Below are 19,097 nucleotides of genomic sequence, written 5' to 3' on the forward strand. Positions count from 1 at the left end.
ACCTATTATCTCTTTTATTTCTCTTTTCCCTCTCTCTTCTATCTAGACTTCATCATCGAATGTGAAACGCACTGATGCACAAACTCTGCGGTGGTCTTGACATGTAGGAAATTGCTCAGTCAACTAAAACTAAACATATTGACAAACAAGAACAAGATTTCCTTCATCTCTTCTTCCTCCAGACTGGATACAAATCTTTTTCTCTTTCAACAGACTGCGCTTTCCATTTTAGCCAAAATAAAGCCTCTTTCCATTATAAGACGCAGTGCATTTGCAAACAGCCTTGGCTAGAGGCGCATATAAGAAAAACATTATCAGACCTGGGGATTCATGCATAAAACTTTGCAGAGACTTCACTTAAAATGTCTGTGCATGCAAAAAAAAAAAAAAAAAAAGTTGTTTAAGTTTTTGGAGCTGCTCTCCAGGGTGCAAATTCACTGCAGTGAAACTACCACTGCCATATTATTCAGCCTGTTTTTTCCAAATTATGAATTGCTGGCCTATAATGTTTATTTGATAGCGTCTTTGTAAAATGGAAGATCAATAACGCAGGCCGTTTCATTTGTTTTCCTATTTTATTTATTGCTCTCATAAGTTAGAAGAGCCTTCCACAATCCCAGCTAATATAAGGGATAAAAAGGGAAGACATTGCTCAATAATGTTAATAGTAAAACATGACGATTGGAGTATTGGATATTTGCTAGATGCAGTTTTGTTTCAGACAATCTTCATACTGTAGGTCAATATACACTCACCGGCCACTTTATTAGGTATTAGTATCGAGTTGGACACTTTTGCCTTCAAAACTGGCTTAATCCTTTGTGGCGTACATTCAACAAAGTACTGGAAATATTCCTCAGAAATTTTGATCCATATTGACATGATGGCACCACGCAGTTGTTTTTTTTCCGCTGCACATCCATGATGCGAATCTCCCGTTCCACCACATCTCAAAGGCGCTCTTTTGAATTGAGACCTGGTGACTGTGGAGGCCATTTGAGTACAGTGAAGTCATTGTAATGTTCAAGAAACCTGAAATGATTTGCGCTTTATGACATGGTGCGTTATCTTGCTGAAAGTAGCCGTCAGAAGATGTGTACACTGTGGTTAATAAGGGGTCCCGAGTTCCCCGGTTTCCTTCCACCGTCCAAATATGCTCTATATTATAGATAAAAATAAGCCTAAATCTTTTGTCTAATATCTTACTCAGCAAGTTCACCATAGCCTCAGCAGTGGGGGAGTTTTGAAATTAACCTGAGCACAATCTCCCCTCGCCCTGCAAAAGTGGGGGAGCCCTGGGCCCGAGGATGCCTTGAGTTCAGGGCTCTCTCCCAGGACAACATGCCAAACAAGCTATGTATAAATCATGAGCTAAGCGTTAATTTCCTAAAAGGGATAGTTCACCCAAAAAAATAAAATGTAGGCTAATTAATTACTAATTTTTTAAAACAGAAATTAAGATATTTTGGATTTAATAGTGCAATTTGTGGTATAAAGACCAGATATCTGATTTAATCTAATATACAGATTTGGAATTGTCATTTTTGGGTGAACTATACCTTTAAAATGCACTTATTTAACAAAAATATATCATAAGTTTAACAGCTTGTTGCTGTATAACTTAAAGTATGTGATTGTTGAATTTTTGAAGGTTTTATGATGTAGTGTTGACACAGAATTATACTGTTGATTTAAGGAAATTGCTTGCTTGAGATGTTATGGTCATTTTTTTTATTTATTTCACAAAAAAAAATTCTATTTTTTTTCCAGTAAAAAATTTGTATTTTTTACTTGTTAAGAGAGTATGAAGTTATGTATTGTTTCTTAAATTACGGTGATTTAATGTATGGAATACAGTGATATACTCTTAGTTAAAAAATTATTTTACTGTTGCTACTTTACAGTTTTTTTTACCGTAGTTTTTACTAACATATTTTACAGTGTGGGCCTGGAAATTTACTTTTTTTTATTTACAATTTTGACTTTTGTTTTGGAACCTGTCTCGTTTGCCCCGTTAGCCCGGTTCCTTTGGCATATGTGAATCCACCAATCGCACTCGGATCCACGCCAAAACAATCATTCCGAGATCGCTTGAATGAGGTGGTCTCGGCTCGATTGAAACAAACTCTGGAGCGGATCGATTGTAGTGAGAAAGTGATATGATCTGAGCCCGGTTATATCACAGTGTATTATGGAAATGTAATAGGCATAGGGCTATATGAAGAGAGAATTATGAGTAGGGCGGGAGGTCATTCCAGAAATCCCAAGTCTCCCAGAAGTTTCGTGAGTCTCCTGCAAATGCACTAAAACTCCCGGATGCCAGCAAACGAGTGATAATCTCCTGGAAATCGCGCGTCTCCCTCCCGGTCCTCAAATACGTCGCGCACCCTTCTCACCCTCCCCACCTCATCCCTCCTCGCTCTTCAGACACATTGCGCACACCTTGTCAAACACCAAAACCACCAATGTGAGGAGAGTTTACTCACACATGACTTGTTTTAGCTCATTGGTCCATTTAGAAACTTTGCCGTGTGAAAGCAAACCGCACCAAGAGCAAAGAGCAACAATGTAACAATTTTAATCCCTGTTTCGGAACAACTGAATCAATTCACAGGTGTAAAAGCATCCATAGTGTAAAAAAAATTACTTGTTTTAGCCAGCTAATATATTACCCATAATATTTAGTCAGTGACAACAAAAGTACAAGGCAATATACTAAAAAGTGCACCTGTTGCCTTGTGAGATTGTATCAGTTACTGGTATATTATATCACTACTGGTCCTGATTACACAATCAGTCACTGCTGAATCACAATCTGATCATGAGCACTTTAAAGAGAGCACGAACCACACTTCAGGATGAAGTCAAAATGAAGCAATTCACAGCTTCTTTCAAGACCAGTAAAGGACGAATGGAAGAATGCAATCAGCTGACCAACAATCCACTTCCTGAATCATGGTTAGAGGAGATCGAGAAGACTTATTGGAAGAAAAAAAATAAAAAATAGAGGTACATAGTTCTGACTCACACGATGCCCAAGGCAAGATCAAATAAAATCAACAGAACAGACAGATGTTTCTGCCAAACACCCTGACCTGCTCGAAGTCTATAGATTATTATTCTTTTATAATCTACTGTTAAACTGAAAAAATAAATAACTGCACAAACAAAATTCAAAATTATTACATTCAAACTGATATTATATATCATTCAATTGTTTTCCAGGTTTTAAGGACAATATTATTAGTCCCTTAAGATTTTATTTACCTTAATTGGCAACAAAATAAACCTAATTTGCCCAAAGGCTTGCCTAAATAACCAAACTTGCCTAGTTAACCTAATTAACCTAGTTAAGCCTTTAAATTGCACGTCAAGCTGACTACTAGTATCTTGCTAACCATCTAACTAAAACATTGTGTACTGTCATCATAGCAAATTATCATTATTATGTTTTAAAATGTGTTGGGGAAAAAGTATAATAATAATAATAATAATAATAATAATAATAATATGAAGTATTTGGAGGCAAAATGATAGAACAATTAGATAGATTGAAGCAAAGATCAAGATCAAGTGGAACAAATGGCAGAATGAATTATAGATAAATAGAATGAACAATACATGAAACAACAGGGGATAAATGAATGACTGAGCAAGATCAAACTAATTATAAAAATGAATGACAGACAGAATAGTGTATATGGAACTCTAGATGGAATGGTAGATAGAACAGACTACTATAAACATAACATTAAAGCTGAAAGCAGTGATGAAAGGGACCTCGCACCCAGGCTCACCGCCACCCGGTGGCCTTAGGATGACAGAGAACAGTGGACAATAATAAGTTAAGCTGATAAGTATTTAAAAATGCTGAGAAAAATCAACAATTTATGCCAAACTTCATTTTGTCAGCAGGTGACGCTATGGCTGTAACTAAATATTTGCATGCAGATGTCTTTAAGAGAGAAATCTCATCGAAAGTGTGAATTTTCAGGCAGATCAGACATTAGCCCCTTTCACACAGTGATACCGGTAAATATCTGGAAAATTTCCGGAACGACTTTACCGGTATATTCAAAAAAGCGCTGTTCACACAGGCGAGGACGTTACGGAAATAAATTCTGACATCATTCACCACAAATAAGCTTTAAACGGCTGCGCTTGTATTTGTAAACATTTGACTAAATTACAAACTCTGTGGATGATCAATATTGTGAACAACTTTCGCAGGATCACTTTCTCATGTCGAGATGTTCATAATATGTGCGTGTGCAGGCGCTCACAGGCTGTTTCACAGGCACACGCAAAGCTTGAAGGTAAACAAACAACGGCTTATCATAAGCATCTCATCGATGATTATTTACACGGTTGGCATTAAGATGAACAAATAAACGTGATCTGACTAACTTCTAGCAGCTAAATGTGTCTGTAAAAATATTCAAAGGCTTTTATTCTCATGAACTGTGCGAACGTAAACGCGTCTGACTGTTCTGATTGGCTAAAGCAGACGTCTCACGTCAGCACGTTCTAGACGTGCACGCGCTTATTACGGTAATCTTCCTTCTGCATTCACACAGCGCAGCATTCCGGCAAATTGCCGGTAATGTTACAACTTCTCTTTCCGGAAAATAGCCAGAACGAATTTACCAGTATTTTCAAAAAGGACCTGTTCACACATACAACCTTTCCGGAAAATTGTCTGTATGTGTGAAAGGGGCTATTGTTTGGCTGAGTTATAAGTACTTCCTCTTCCATGACGCAACACTAAATTTGTCAGTTCACCACAGACACACCCTTTGTCAAAAACTCTAGATGTTCACAACTAAACATCACAAAGGTCTTTGAATTATACTGACAACATAGATTAGAATTTATAGGTGGAGGTTGTTATCGTGTAAAACACATAATTTCCTGTTGCCAGCAGGTGGAGCTATAACTGTAAAAGGATATTGGCATGTAAACAGGTGCAGGTCAGGACTGTTATCAAACCTGTGGATTTTGAGGCAAATCAGACAATGCATGACGAAAACTCTAGATCTTCGCAATTTAACATCGCCATGGCATTTAGATGACTATGTAGTGTCGATCGAATAAAATCCCTTGAAGAAGTTTGTTAAAGTACAACCCCTGAAAATATCAGGAAAATGGAGGAAGTAAAATATGTCTGACTTCCTGTTGGGTTTGAGATTTTGCTCGAAGAGACTTTTTTGTAGGTATTGGCATATTTGATGTGTGTGCCAATTTTCGTACATGTGCGTCAAAAGTAGCTCAGGGGCTACTCTGTCAAATGTGCATAGGTGGTGCTGTCGAGCTGCCCACTTCAGAAACCTATAGACTGAGGCTGGGCTGATAATATTTTATCGAATCGTGATCAAATTTATGTCAACAACAATGATAAGCTCTAGACTTTTTCCTCTATATTGTTTTAAGAGTCAATCGCACAGCAGAAATGTGCAACAATGAGAATCTAAAAGTGTGTTGATATTAAAGATACCAAATTTTGGACCATCAAAAATTTCTCAATAGCCTTTCTATTTTTGTGGCTTCAGTCATTGTTTTGCTACTCTTTTAAATCTGGAAGCATTAACAACTTCTAGCAAAATATATAACGTCATCATTCAATATGGAAAATAATTATGGGGACTGCATTATTGCCATCTTGCCCAGCCCTACAATAGACTTTAGAATGACGGATACAATAAACAATACAAATACACGAGACAAACTGTAAAAGACCAAAAAGATAGAATGACATGTCAATCAAAGGTTAATGAGCATGCAAATATCAGTGAAAATAAACTAATAAAGTCGTTTCCACAACAAAAACACTACAGCAATATTGCTATCCTATAAAATTTATCATGTGACCAATACACTATTTACAAGTCAGATATAAACATTTACACACAAATATAGACCATTTCAATGTGGTGATGTCATTAGCTCATGAACATTTCCTGCTTGTTGTCAAACTATTCCATAACTATAACAAGTAGGGCTGTTGAATAGCCTTGAAGCATGGATTTTCCCGCAGTAAGGTATTTGAACCAATCATAACGCAGCGTGCCTAAACAGACCGCGAGAACAGGAGACTGAAAAGCCTGCGTATACAGGGATAATGAGTTCAGCACAGGAGGACTTGGTGCCAAAAAAGTCAACATCTCTGTGGTATGGGATTGATTTACTTTGGATACAGGAAGGCTGGTGTATGGCAGAATCAGGTAATTTGTAAGTCAGTTATATATCGCATCTGAAGGTGTGTTGAAAGCATAAGCACATTGCTTCCTTAAGCATTTTCAACATGCTTTGTCTGAGGTAATCAAAATGTATATATTCCATACAAAGTATGAAGTTGATCGGTCAGTTCTTGTTACATAACTCACGGTGCGGTTCATTCCGCTGTGGCGACAGCAGATTGATAATTGACTAAGCCAAAAAGAAAATGAATGAATGAATGCATGAAATGAGATGTTTTCAGCTGGGTGCATATGGCATAAGCATGCATGCCGCTCTCAATATGTCCATGCAATCCACGCGTCTCCATTGGAAATTGTGCACACTAAAGACGCGATGTGTGAACGGCATATTTCACAGCAGCGTCACAAAGAGGTCTACGATATAAGCAAGACAAAACAAGAAAATCTTGATAGATTTCTTTTGCCCATATCGCACAGCCCTAGTAACAAGAGGAAATTCAACCATGACCTAACATTAAAACAGCTATCATAACATTTTTTATCACTATGTGGACCTTTTTAGATACTATGGAAATGAAAAATGTATAACAGTAAATATGTTAGGACCATTGCAATTGTTTACCCTTAAAATGTTCTATAAGTGCACGATGTTACTGCAGAATCAAACAAGAGTTGATTAAGGAAACCATCATAGGTCAAGATGTGGTCACCCTTTATTTTGATGGTCCGTTTGTTGAATAAGTTACATTGCATCTGCATGCCAACTAATTCTCATCAGATTATAAGTATACTGTTAAATTGGGGTTAGGGTTTAGGGTTAGAGTACGTTGAAACGTACTTGCAAAGTTTCTTAGTCAGTTAAATGCCTGTTTAGGAGCAGTATCGACAGATATTAAGCAGACAGTCTACTAATATTCAAATAGACCATCAAAATAAAGTGTTACCCAAGAGTTAAATGCCCAATCTAATATGCAAATCCAAATGACAACAAACAGCAGCAAAATAAACAAAAGATTGGAAAAAAATAAGATTCAACTTACCGGAAAAAACATTTAGAAAGCTGAAAATCACAATCTTAACACAACACACTGTTTGAGCAGAAGTTTAACTATACATTACGCAACTTGGAACAAATGTGGCTTGAAAATTCAGGCAGTTTTTTTGCATAAGGACCTCTGGTGGTGGGAGGGTGGATTAACATGCTAATATGATTGTGACTGTGAGAACACAGAGATGTAAGAATTGAGATGCTGCATTCTTCCTGATGGTCACGTGACCTTCACGCATTTATAACAGAAAATTGTTTAAGCATTACAGCATTTACACAATGATTTACTGTTTTTCCCTTTTCAATATATCGTCACCTTAGAATTATAAGATTCTATCTGACATTTTTGTCAAAATTGAGTTTAGACATATTCTTATTAAATGACAACTTATTTACATTATGGGATGTTTTTTTATAAGTTGTTTACATTTTAAGACTTTATTTCAAAAACAAATGTTACACACACACACTGCTTGCTATGGAATGCAAAAACTTTGAAGCTCAATATCTCAAAATCATTCAGAATGCAGATAAATTCTAAGGTGACGATATGTATAACATGCACAAAAATACATTACAAATAAAATTACAAATATAAATTGCACCATACAAATAAAACAGATTTAATACAAATTTCAGCAAATAAAAATTCTTATTGTGTTTATGCCTTTATTATCATGTTCATGTTTACTTTCAACGTCTCATTTAGGGAAGCTCCTGAGATAAATAAATTATATATCTTAACTTAAATAACAAACCTATATAAACTGCTGCACGGCGACACAGTGGCGCAGTAGGTAGTGCTTTTGCCTTACAGCAAGTAAATCGCTGGTTCGAGCCTCGGCTGGGTCAGTTGGTGTTTGTGTGTGGAGTTTGCATGTTCTCCCTGCATTCGCGTGGGTTTCCTCCGGTTTCCCCCACAGTCCAAAGACATGTGGTACAGGTGAATTGGGTAATCTAAATTGTCCGTAGTGTATGAGGGTGAATGAGTGTGTATGGTTGTTTCCCAGAGATGGGTTGCTTCTGGAAAAGCATCCGCTGCATAAAAACGTGCTGGATAAGTTGGCGGTTTATTCCATTGTGGCGACCCCGGATTAATAAAGGCACTAAGCCAAAAAAGAAAATGAACGAATGAATGAAAATGCTGGCTTCCCGTCTCCAGTCGCAATGACTTCTGGGACTTCCCGAGCGAGTCCGATACTCAAGTCTGCATTGCTGCGACCTCGATATCAAGAACACATGCGGGAACTTTCACGAGTCCTCTGTTCTTGCGGTCTTCGCGTGATGATGACGTTACACGAGGACGCGAGATTGCTGAAGTATGCATATTGAGAAACAGCCATAGTCTTAAAGCATCTCACTTACTAACAATATACCAGTGGTTCCCAACCTGGGGTCCGCGCCCCCCTAAGGGGGGCACCAGAGTTCACAAGGGGGGCGCGGGAGAGGATAAGTGTTGAGGTAGAAAAAGGCATAAAAATGCTCCACTATCATATAGGGCTGTACAATTAATCGAAAATCCGATTTCGATTTCAAACGACTATAAAAAAGCATTAATCGAGATAAACGATTATTGCATCATATACTGCCACCTTTCTAGATGTACACGTGTTGCTCTTAAAAGCGCGAACGAGCGCGTGCTTATGTGTGTGTGCAGCAAGCACACTCAGTCAGAAGCATGCGGCCGGTCAGCATTCGGTCTCATTCGCACTGTGAGACGAGCAGAGGAGCGCAGACATCTAAAGTCATTAACGTGAGCACTTTAATGGTCAAATAGGTGTCAAAACGCGGTGTTTAGTGATTATTTATATTAACCCTCATTTGTGTAATAAACAAACAAGTTGAGAATCAAAAGCCACGTGAAAGAGAAACCAAAGAGACAGCGAGAAATATTCCTGCTGCCGCCTGTTTCTGATTATTAATCAAACAACAAGAAAATCCCTCACTAGTCTTGACTGAAGAACTGCTGTAGCTAAAGTGTTTTTCTTACAGTGAAGATGATTAAAGCACAGTTTTTTTAATATTTTATTTCTCTTTCCTTTGCAGGGTGGAAAATAAATGCATGTATACACTTGAAGTCAGAATTAATAGCCTTCCTAAATATTAGCAACCCTTTTCCTCCCAATTTCTGTTTTATGGAAAGAAGTTTTTTTTTTCTAAACATAATAGTTTTAATATCTCATTTCTAATAACGGATTTCTTTTATCTTTGCTATGATGACAGTACATAATATTTTACTAGATTTTTTTTTAAATACAAGCATTCAGATTAAAGTGCAGTTCAAAGGCTTAATTAGGGTAATAAGGCAAGTGATTGTATAACAGTAGTTTCTTCTGCAGACAATCAAAAATATATATTGCTTAAGGGGGCTAATAATATTGACCTTAAATTAAATATTTAAACCTGCTTTTATTCTAGCTAAAATAAAACAAATTAGCCTAGAAGAAAAAATATTATAGGAAATACTGATAAAATTCCTTGCTCTGTTAAACATAATTTGGGAAATATTTATATAAAAAAAAAATTCTCAGGAGCGCTAATAATTTTGACTTTAACTGATAATCGTTTTGAATAATCGTGATTACAATTATGACCAAAATAATCGTGATTATGATTTTTCCCAAGATCGAGCAGCCCTACTATTATATATGTATTTTTAAGTACCAAATATATATATATATATATATATATATATATATATATATATATATATATATATATATATATATATATATATATATATATACATATATATATATATATATATATATACATATATATATATATATATATATATATATATACATATATATATATATATATATACATATATATATATATATATTTATCAAAACACATGCTTAAAATTCCAACATAAAAATAATAAAAATAAATAACTTTAAATAATTATTTAAATTTTGCTCACTCACGCAATGTGCTTGTCAACGTGTCGTAAAGGCAAAATCAAAACAAAATCGGCAGAGAGACGTAAATGCAGTGATTCTTCAGAGGCGAAGAAAAAGATTAAACAGTATGACAAAGCCTACCTAAATTTTGGTTTTATTGAAGGCCAAGACAAGTTAAAACTGATTAATTTATATTTTCTATACACATTATATATTAATATTACACAAACACACACATACAGTATATATATATATATATATATATATATATATATATATATATATATATATATATATATATATATATATATATATATATATATATACATATACATATATATATATATAGTACATATGTGTGTGTGAGTGTGAATTTTAATGGTGGGGGGGCTCCAATGTTTGTATATGCTCATGGGGGGCCCCTAAGAAAAAGGTTGGGAACCACTGCAATATACCATGTAGATTATAATGCCCTCAGTTTAGAAACTGTGGCTTTTTAACAGCAGTTTCTGCTTTTATCTTAAAAGCCAGAGAGATTTAGAAAAGATGAATCGTATCAGACTCAGTGGAAGTTATTAAATCTATCAATAAAAAAATAAATAAAAATAACAAAAGAACTATAATTATAATAATAATCAATTATTTGAAAAGTTCCTTTTAAAATATTCTTCTTAATCTTGCCTTTGCTTTAAACTTTTGATCAGAAGATTTGTCCACATATTTGAGTTACAATATTAAAAACCCTACATTTTGAAGCCGAACGGAGTGAATGAGGCCTACTGATGTAACATAAAAGGTTCAGTTGTTTTTTCAGTCGAATACAATCTGAAGCATTCTCAGCAGACGTACTTTCAATAAACCAGAATATAGCACTTTTACTCATTTCTGAGCCTCTTTAGTTTGATTTAAGTCCAGATATATCTCTTATTATTCTCTTTTTTACCCACTGCTCATGACTCTGGAAGAGACTTGCAAAATAGTAAGCATTGCAGTTCTTGTAATCTCAAGAGAGCTTTTGCATTCATTGGCTAACCAGTAGATCATAGTGTTTTATCACTGAGAAATGGGATGAAGAACAAAATTTAAGAGAGAATGAGAAACTTCCTTTGCTCTTCAGCTTCTCTGAATCCCGCCTGAAGTGTCAGGGTATCTGTGCATTAATATAAAATCTCAGTGATGCAATCATGATGAATGTTTCTCTGTCTAAATAGGGCACAGTGTGTGTCTCCACCTGCCTGTTTCTGTCATCGCAATCCTGAGTCAAGACATCCAGAATTAATCTATGAAGCACATGTCAAGTTTGGATCAGAACGTGTTTAAATTATTTGTCAAGCTTTATTTATGATATCAAATTCGCATGGAAAAATCCTAAATAAATATAATGGCGACACGGTGGCTCAGTGGTTAGCACTGTCGCTTCACAGCAAGAAGTTGAGTTTGAGTCCTGGCTGGGTCAGTTGGCATATCTGTGTGGAGTTTGCATGTTGTCCCCGTGTTTGCATGGGTTTCCTCCACAGTCCAAAAACATGCAGTATAGGTGAATTGAATAAACAAAATTGTCTGTAGTGTATATGGGCATCCGCTGTGTAAAACATATGCCAGAACAGTAGGGAGTTCATTCCACTGTGGCAACCCCTAAGGAATAAAGGGACTAAGCTGAAGGAAAATAAATGACTGAATAAAAAAAAAGAAATGTAATTCAAAAAACAGAAGAGCTTTTAAAGGACTAATTTCTAAATTCTATGCTTTATTGGTTTACTCTGATTTCTCAGTTTATGATTCTTTGAAGCCACTTTGGGAACGGGACCTAGGAGTTCTGTTTAATCCTGAAGATTAGTCCAAGATCTGTGATGGTAGCTTTCCAAAATGTCTATCAATCAATTTCCATACATGAACAAAATTTTAAGTTTTTCCACTGAATTTATTTTACACCTGTTCGTCTGCATAAAATGTTCCCAGCCTGTTCTGATCTCTGCTTTAAGTGCAAAACTTGTAAGGGCACATTTTTTTCATGTATTTTGGTCCTGTGTTAACATCCAACCATTTTGGAGAGAGGTTCATTCAGCAATCCAGGAGATAATTGGAAAACATTTTATTTTCTCCCCCTCACTTTTTTTTGTTGAATGACATTCCTGAAGACCTTTTTGACTCAGCTTAAACCTCTAGCTAAGAAATGTATATTACTAAAACGGTCTACTTCTCGAATTCCAACTATTTCCATGTGTATTTCTCAGTTGTCTGTCCTTCTTCCTTTGGAAAAACTAACTTATGATCTCAACCACAAACAGGACAAACTCATGAGACTTCGGGAACCTCTCCAATCCTTTCTACATAAACTCCCTTTATTAATCCGGGGTCGCCACAGCAGAATGAACCGCCAACTTATCCAGCAAGTTTTTACGCAGCGGATGCCCTTCCAGCCACAACCCATCTCTGAGAAACATCCACACACACACTCATACACTATGGACAATTTAGCCAACCCAATTCACCTGTACCGCATGTCTTTGGACTGTGGGGGAAACCGGAGCACCCAGAGGAAACCCACGCGAAGGCAGGGAGAACATGCAAACTCCACACAGAAATGCCAACTAAACCGAGGTTCGAACCAGCGACCTTCTTGCTGTGAGGCGACAGCACTACCTACTGCCCCACTCGCTTCTTCTGTTTTGTTTTGATTAATTTAAATTTTTCATTATTATTATTTTACTTTTTTAAACTTACATTTGTAAATGTTTATTTAATTTGCTGCACTTGGGGATGGTTTGTTTGTTTGTTTGTTTGTTTGTTTGTCTGATTGTCTTTGTTGTTTGTACTATTTGAAAATCTTTAATAAAAATATATATTTTTAAAATTATCTCCTCTCTAAAAAAATAAAAGATGAAATCTCCTCAGCACTGAAATCATTTTGAAACAGAATAATAAATGTAAAGTGAATGGTGAATATTGCAGATGTAAATGTCCTCAGAGCAGGTGACAGATTCAACTGTGTGTGTCAGGGTGTAATATACGTCAAACCTGTTCTAAATACAGATGGCCTTCCGGAAGGCAAAGCTTTACCTTTACACCTGACAGGCCTTGTCAAACCCCCTCCTGTGACAGTAAGGAGGACAGAAAAAAAACACACACACAAAAAAAATTAAACTAACATACAAGAATAGTCCTCATTATAATAGAACGCCCCACCAAAAGTGTCACTACCTCCGTCTGTTGAGGACACATTGGCGTGACAAGGGGGTCTCGCATATATTCTCAAAAGTTGTTTACAGTCATTGTTGCTGCGCCTCTCGGTTTTTGCTCTGACAGTTGAGTCAGCCGGTTATATTTGGGCTCTGGAGTGTCACACTGAAATTGTGCAGATATCATCCCTTCGTGTACAGCCACAAAGCCGCATAAAGCTGACGGATGAGCAGAAGCAGCGTGTGAGGCTTTTACTGAGATCTGCAGGAAACACCAGGCGAGTGTCCTTCAGGCTCGCCTCTGTCCGGTGTTACTGAACAACTTGGAAAAAAATTACAGAAAGAAAAAAACAAAAAAAAAACAGGTAAGATAGAGAAATGACGGCGCATTGGTGTAGCTGATAGCAGTGACCCATGAAAGCTGGTAAATGATGCCTGGGAAAAATGTTTTATATGTGGAATGGATTTAAATACTGTAAAATGTGTTTAAAATACCTGGAAAATGTCGTAAAGGAGGTATTTATGAGGTTTATGAATGACACACGGTCCAATTCTGCTGAGCTTTCAGTGGGCGAAGATTCTCTGTGGGCCTTCAAACTAAAGGAAAACTGAAACAGTAGACAGTTTTACCTAAAACATTAGCCTATAGGCTACATTAATTCTCTAATGACTCTAATAACTGATTTATTTTATCTTTGCCATGATGACAGCAAATAATATTTGACTAGATATTTTTCAAGACACTTCTATACAGCTTAAAGTGAAATTTTAAGGCTTAATTAGGTTAACTAGGCAGGTTAGGGTTATTAGGCAGGTTATTGTATAATGATGGTTTATTCTGTAGATAGTCAGAAAAAATATAGCTTAAAGAGGCTAATAATTGTGTCCCTAAAATGGTTTTTAAAAAATTTAAAACTGCTTTTATTCTAGCCGAAATAAAACAAATAAGACTTTCTCCAGAAGAAAAAATATTATCAGACATATACAGTGAAAATGTCCTTGCTCTGTTAAACATCATTTGGGAAATATTTAAAAAAGAAATAAAATTCAAAGGGGGCTAATAATTCTGACTTCAACTGTATGTATATATATATATATATTTGTGCTCATACATTAATTTACTCAGTACTGAAGCCAAACATATGGAGCTAACCTAACAAAATAACTTACAATAATGGTTCAAAAATTAGTAGCCCCAATTTAAATGTAAGGGAAAATATTTAATAACATTTTCAAAAATAGCAAAAATCGAGAGAAACAAAAAATATATAAAATTTTGTTGAAATGTTGTAGTTTGCATTTTTTTTTTGCATAAATTTTATTGTAATATCTTTCTGCTTCTAAAAATGTTCTATTATTTTAATAAATATATCTGTTCAATAAATCAGTTTTGTTCCAAAAAATTATATATTTATAAATCAGGGTTATTCTACCACATGCTAATTTATTGACAAATCAATAATTATAGAATAAAAAACAACGCTTACTTTTTAACAAATTTGGAAGAAATGTTGCCAGCAGTTTACAGATTAAAACCAACATTTTTAGCAAACAAAAATGTGTATATACGCATATATGCATTAAAAGTGCTATTGTTAGGTGATGCAGTAGAACAATTAACACACACACAAAAAAAAAAACAGATTTTAAAAATGTAATTGAAGAAAATTAGACTTAACAGCAAACAAAGCAAGCTAAGATTTGTCATTCATTCTCAAATTAAATGCATATGAATATTTAAACTAACCAGGATCTAGCTATTCCCACAACATAAGGGTTTTCTTTCAAGTATTTGCTGGGGAATTGGCTCTAAATGAGGCATAAATTTACAATAACATCCCAAAGTTGGGCTGAAGTATTTATGCATGTTTCTAAAAGCTCATCAAATCTGAGACAAATCAGAGATGTGAGAGATGAACTGCTGAAGCTCTGAAGCCTCTCAGGAGTGGAGATGTTTTTTTTCTTCAGTTTTGCTGTAAGAGTGCGAGATGGATGTTCCACCCAGGAGAGCCGTGTTAAGTTTAATCCCACTGAGCAAGACCCCAGAGCAGCTGCTCACACAAAATCATCCACATTATGTTTGACATTTCTCATCAGCGTCTCGCTGGAAAACCACAGGACGCCCTTATAGATTTACTCCAGTTATTTATTAATTATCCTCTGCTTTCAGAGGTGTCTCCTCAAAGAACATCTTTGGCTTTAACACAAAGGCCTTGGACATTCTGTGGTACAAGATGATGTGTATTTCTACTACTGCAGGAATAAAACATCAAATGCATTTTCAGATCTCAACCTTTAACTTCACCCTTCAAAGAATAGTTCACCCCAAAATGAAAATGTACTCACTATTTACTCTCCGTCAAGGGGTTTCAAACCTTTATGACTATCTTTTTCTGTTGAATACGAAATAAGTTATTTTGAAGAATGTTTGAAACCGGTAACCAATGACTTCTTGCTGCTGAAGTCTGGAACTTAAATGATTTTTGTAGAAGTGCTGTGCAGCTTTGACCAGTCATCAACAGTTCACAGTGACCCAGCGCAATAATATAATAATAATAATACAAAGTTTGACAGATGCAAGAACACACATAATAGTCCATTCCCCTGGTGCACTATAATAAATAAGTCTTCAATAGAAAACGCTTTCATTTTTGGTCCTTTTTAGGGCTTGAAGTTTTGTAAACAGAAAAATCATAATTACTGCACAATAAAGAGAGTGGAAAATCAGGTTTTTGCTTGAACAGTCATTTTAAAAAGAATATGTAATTAAAAAATAAGTAATTAAAACAATTCTAACAATTTATTTTGTGTTCAACAGAAGAAACTTCTCTTGGAACCTTTATTATGATTAGTGAGCAAATCTTTATTATAAATGTGTAAAAAAATAAACTGAGCTGCATTGTTGTGTAATTGCGAGTCAAATTAACTGCATAACTGAAAACATTTGCTTGTTTATTTGTTGTTGTTGTTTTAGGGCTGTCAAAAGATTTTTGATGATTAATCATTATCCAAAATAAAAGTTTGTATTTGTATGATAAATAGTGTAGCGTGTATACAATATAAAAATCTTGCTGCCTTAATTATTTTAGTTGAATCAAAGGAACTTTTTAAGTCATCTCAACTTACATCAGTCAAACTGACTTAAAATGTTAGGTTAAACTTTAAATAATTTAAAAAACCTAGTTGACACGTGATTAAACAAAACAATTGTAATCAAGACTTTCTGTCATTTCATTTTTTCTAAAATTAAAAAAATTAAACATAAAATACTAAAAATATTTTTTGTAATTAATTAATGTAATATTAATTATTAATAATTTGCATTAAATGTAAATATTTTTTTAATATTAAAAAAATTGACCACCCAAACTACAGCCTTTTACCATTGGCTCAATGAGAAATAATGTGTTGAGCCAATAATAATAAAAAATAAATTAAAAAAACATAAAATTTGACCAATTATGTTTCATGTTTTTCTTTGGTTTCCCTTAATTTAAAAATATATATTGGAAAATGTACACTTCTAAAGCCACTTTACTGAATTTTGTATTCCCCATTGTCCCAAAAGAAAATGAATAACAAAATATACAACATAATGATACACTAAACACTGCCACATTGATTTATCTATTAATTTTTTATTTAACAGGCACTATTGTGAAAATATTTAACAAATAAATTGAGCATTTTTACAAAGTACACCTCACAAAGTCATGCATATTATCATAATATATACAACACTGAAGTGCAAATAATACACTTACAAACATGACAAAAATGTCAAAAAGATAAACCATAGAATATTTATATATATATATATATATATATATATATATATATATATATATATATATATATATATATATATATATATATATATATAAATACATATATATATTTTTTATATATATATATATTACCATTCCACAAAAAGCACTCTAAAAATTGTTTAACTTTTAACAGAAGAAATAAACTAACAAAGGTTGGAAACCCCATGATGCTGAGTAAATAGTGAGTAAACTTTAAATTTTTAGGTGAACTATGCCTTTAAGAACCACTACAAATCAATGTTTAATATGTTCAAGCTAAAATCTATAAGGCAGAGTTGTGTTTTATATAATATTGCATTTTATAGTAAATATATAAAGACTACAGTAGAACTGAACACTTATAATAAAAACAGTGAACTTGAGAAACGCCTCACGGATTAAAGTTAACAGTCTGCATTACACCAAAGTCCCTGTATTCTATAGTCTAGAGTTGTGTTTTACATAATATTTCATTTTAAAGTAAAGGCGTCAGGCTAGCGTTACAGTAGAACTGAGAGCTTGTAACATATAACACAGTGAACTTGAGAAACGCCTGTTAACAGTCTGCATTACACCAAAGTACTGTCACGGCTTACAGCAGTTCTCAATAAAGCAACAAGCACATGAAACATCTTAAGCTAGCAGAACTTGAGACTGATATGAAATAAACAAACTCAACTGTTAAAAATGGACTTACTGTGAAAGTCATTGCAGCTTATTTGTGCCTCGACTCGCCCAGCAATGTTGGTTTACGTTACAATTGCCGTTACACTGAAAAAAAAAACGTTAACGTCCAGATACATGTTTCTTCCGTCATAAAGAAATTATTTAATAACAAAAAATAATAACCTAAAGTACCCAGAGATCAGTATGTTCAAAAGAATAGGTCAGACGTCAATATTACAGGTGCGAATTCAGTTTTTCTCTCACATGTTAAGTAATTATCGTTAAAGTGTCCAAGCCAACAGCAGGCTAATGTAATCCCCGTGCTGTTCGTTTTTATGTCGAATTTACTGACTTGCACTTGATTCAATTTAAACATGATTCAATAAATATAGAATTCAGTACTCACCATAACCTTTCGCCTAGGTCCAGCCGCCAGGTGGCAACCAAAGGCTCTCACGCACATGCGTACAAAGTGTTTTGCTTCAAGGCTTGTTGTTGGCCAAACACAAATATTTCACTTCTGTTTGATAAATTGGCTGAACACAATTCAATACATTTGGTGAGTATATATTTTTAATTTTAACTACAGACCATCAGCTAAAATTATTACAGTGGATTTTTTGTATGGAGATTTATGCACACGCACTTTCAATTTCAGCCGCAATTTCAGTCGCAACACTTCCGGTTAACTGTCTTTTCTTTATAAAATCGCCCCGCTTAAGGTCTGATTCTTCAAAAATCAGTGATCTTCACCGCCTGATAGATATATAATATAAAGTTGGTCTAAAACCGGACAAGAAGCACTGCAGTAAATTACATTTTCCCCACCACGTCTTTAAAATCTGAGTTTATTTTTCCTTTTCAATAGAGTTTCTGCACTCGTCTGCTGATCCTGATGGCGCAGGGTCGTTCATCTCGCTTTACACTTGAACAACTAAATAAATGCTTAAGTCTATTTAACTGAATGTATTTAATGACATTACAACATCGATGCTTTAAAAGGAACCCTGTGAAATTGAAAACAGTCACATCAAGCTTTCACCGGAAAGCTGAAAAACACTAGCTGTGCATATACCATAGACTGTAAAATATAGGTATATACACGAAAAGTAATTTTTTTATAGTGTAAAAACACAATTTCTCAAATAAATACATGCATGTGTACAAATTTACATACATAAATAAACACATAAAATACGTTAATTTTTAATACGACAAATTGTAATTAATATTTGATGGCACTTTTTTGTAAATCAATTTAAACAGGTCAAAATGATTTGTTCGATCCCTTA

The 19,097-nt window shown here is 34.6% G+C and overlaps 1 protein-coding gene across 9 annotated transcripts in view; it reads right to left on the reverse strand.

The window, feature by feature from the left end:
- The window catches only part of ptprt (protein tyrosine phosphatase receptor type T), a 518,156-nt gene extending 499,674 nt beyond the window's left edge, over window positions 1–18,482 (reverse strand). For 3 of the 9 annotated variants that reach the window (XM_087258055.1, XM_087258051.1, XM_087258048.1), the window contains exon 1: window positions 7,238–7,410. The gene's annotated coding sequence lies outside the window, so the exon portion shown is untranslated. Of the gene's footprint in view, window positions 1–7,237; window positions 7,411–13,211; window positions 13,245–13,352; window positions 13,653–13,825; window positions 13,939–17,836; window positions 17,911–18,211 lie in introns of those variants that run through there. The other 6 variants (XM_087258057.1, XM_087258050.1, XM_087258056.1 and 3 more) reach the window with 5 other exon arrangements.
- Between the last annotated feature and the right edge of the window lie 615 nt (window positions 18,483–19,097).

The sequence above is a fragment of the Danio rerio genome, chromosome 6 (assembly GCF_052040795.2).
Source record: "Danio rerio strain M-AB ecotype USA chromosome 6, GRCz13ab, whole genome shotgun sequence".
Taxonomy (NCBI): Eukaryota; Metazoa; Chordata; class Actinopteri; order Cypriniformes; family Danionidae; genus Danio; species Danio rerio.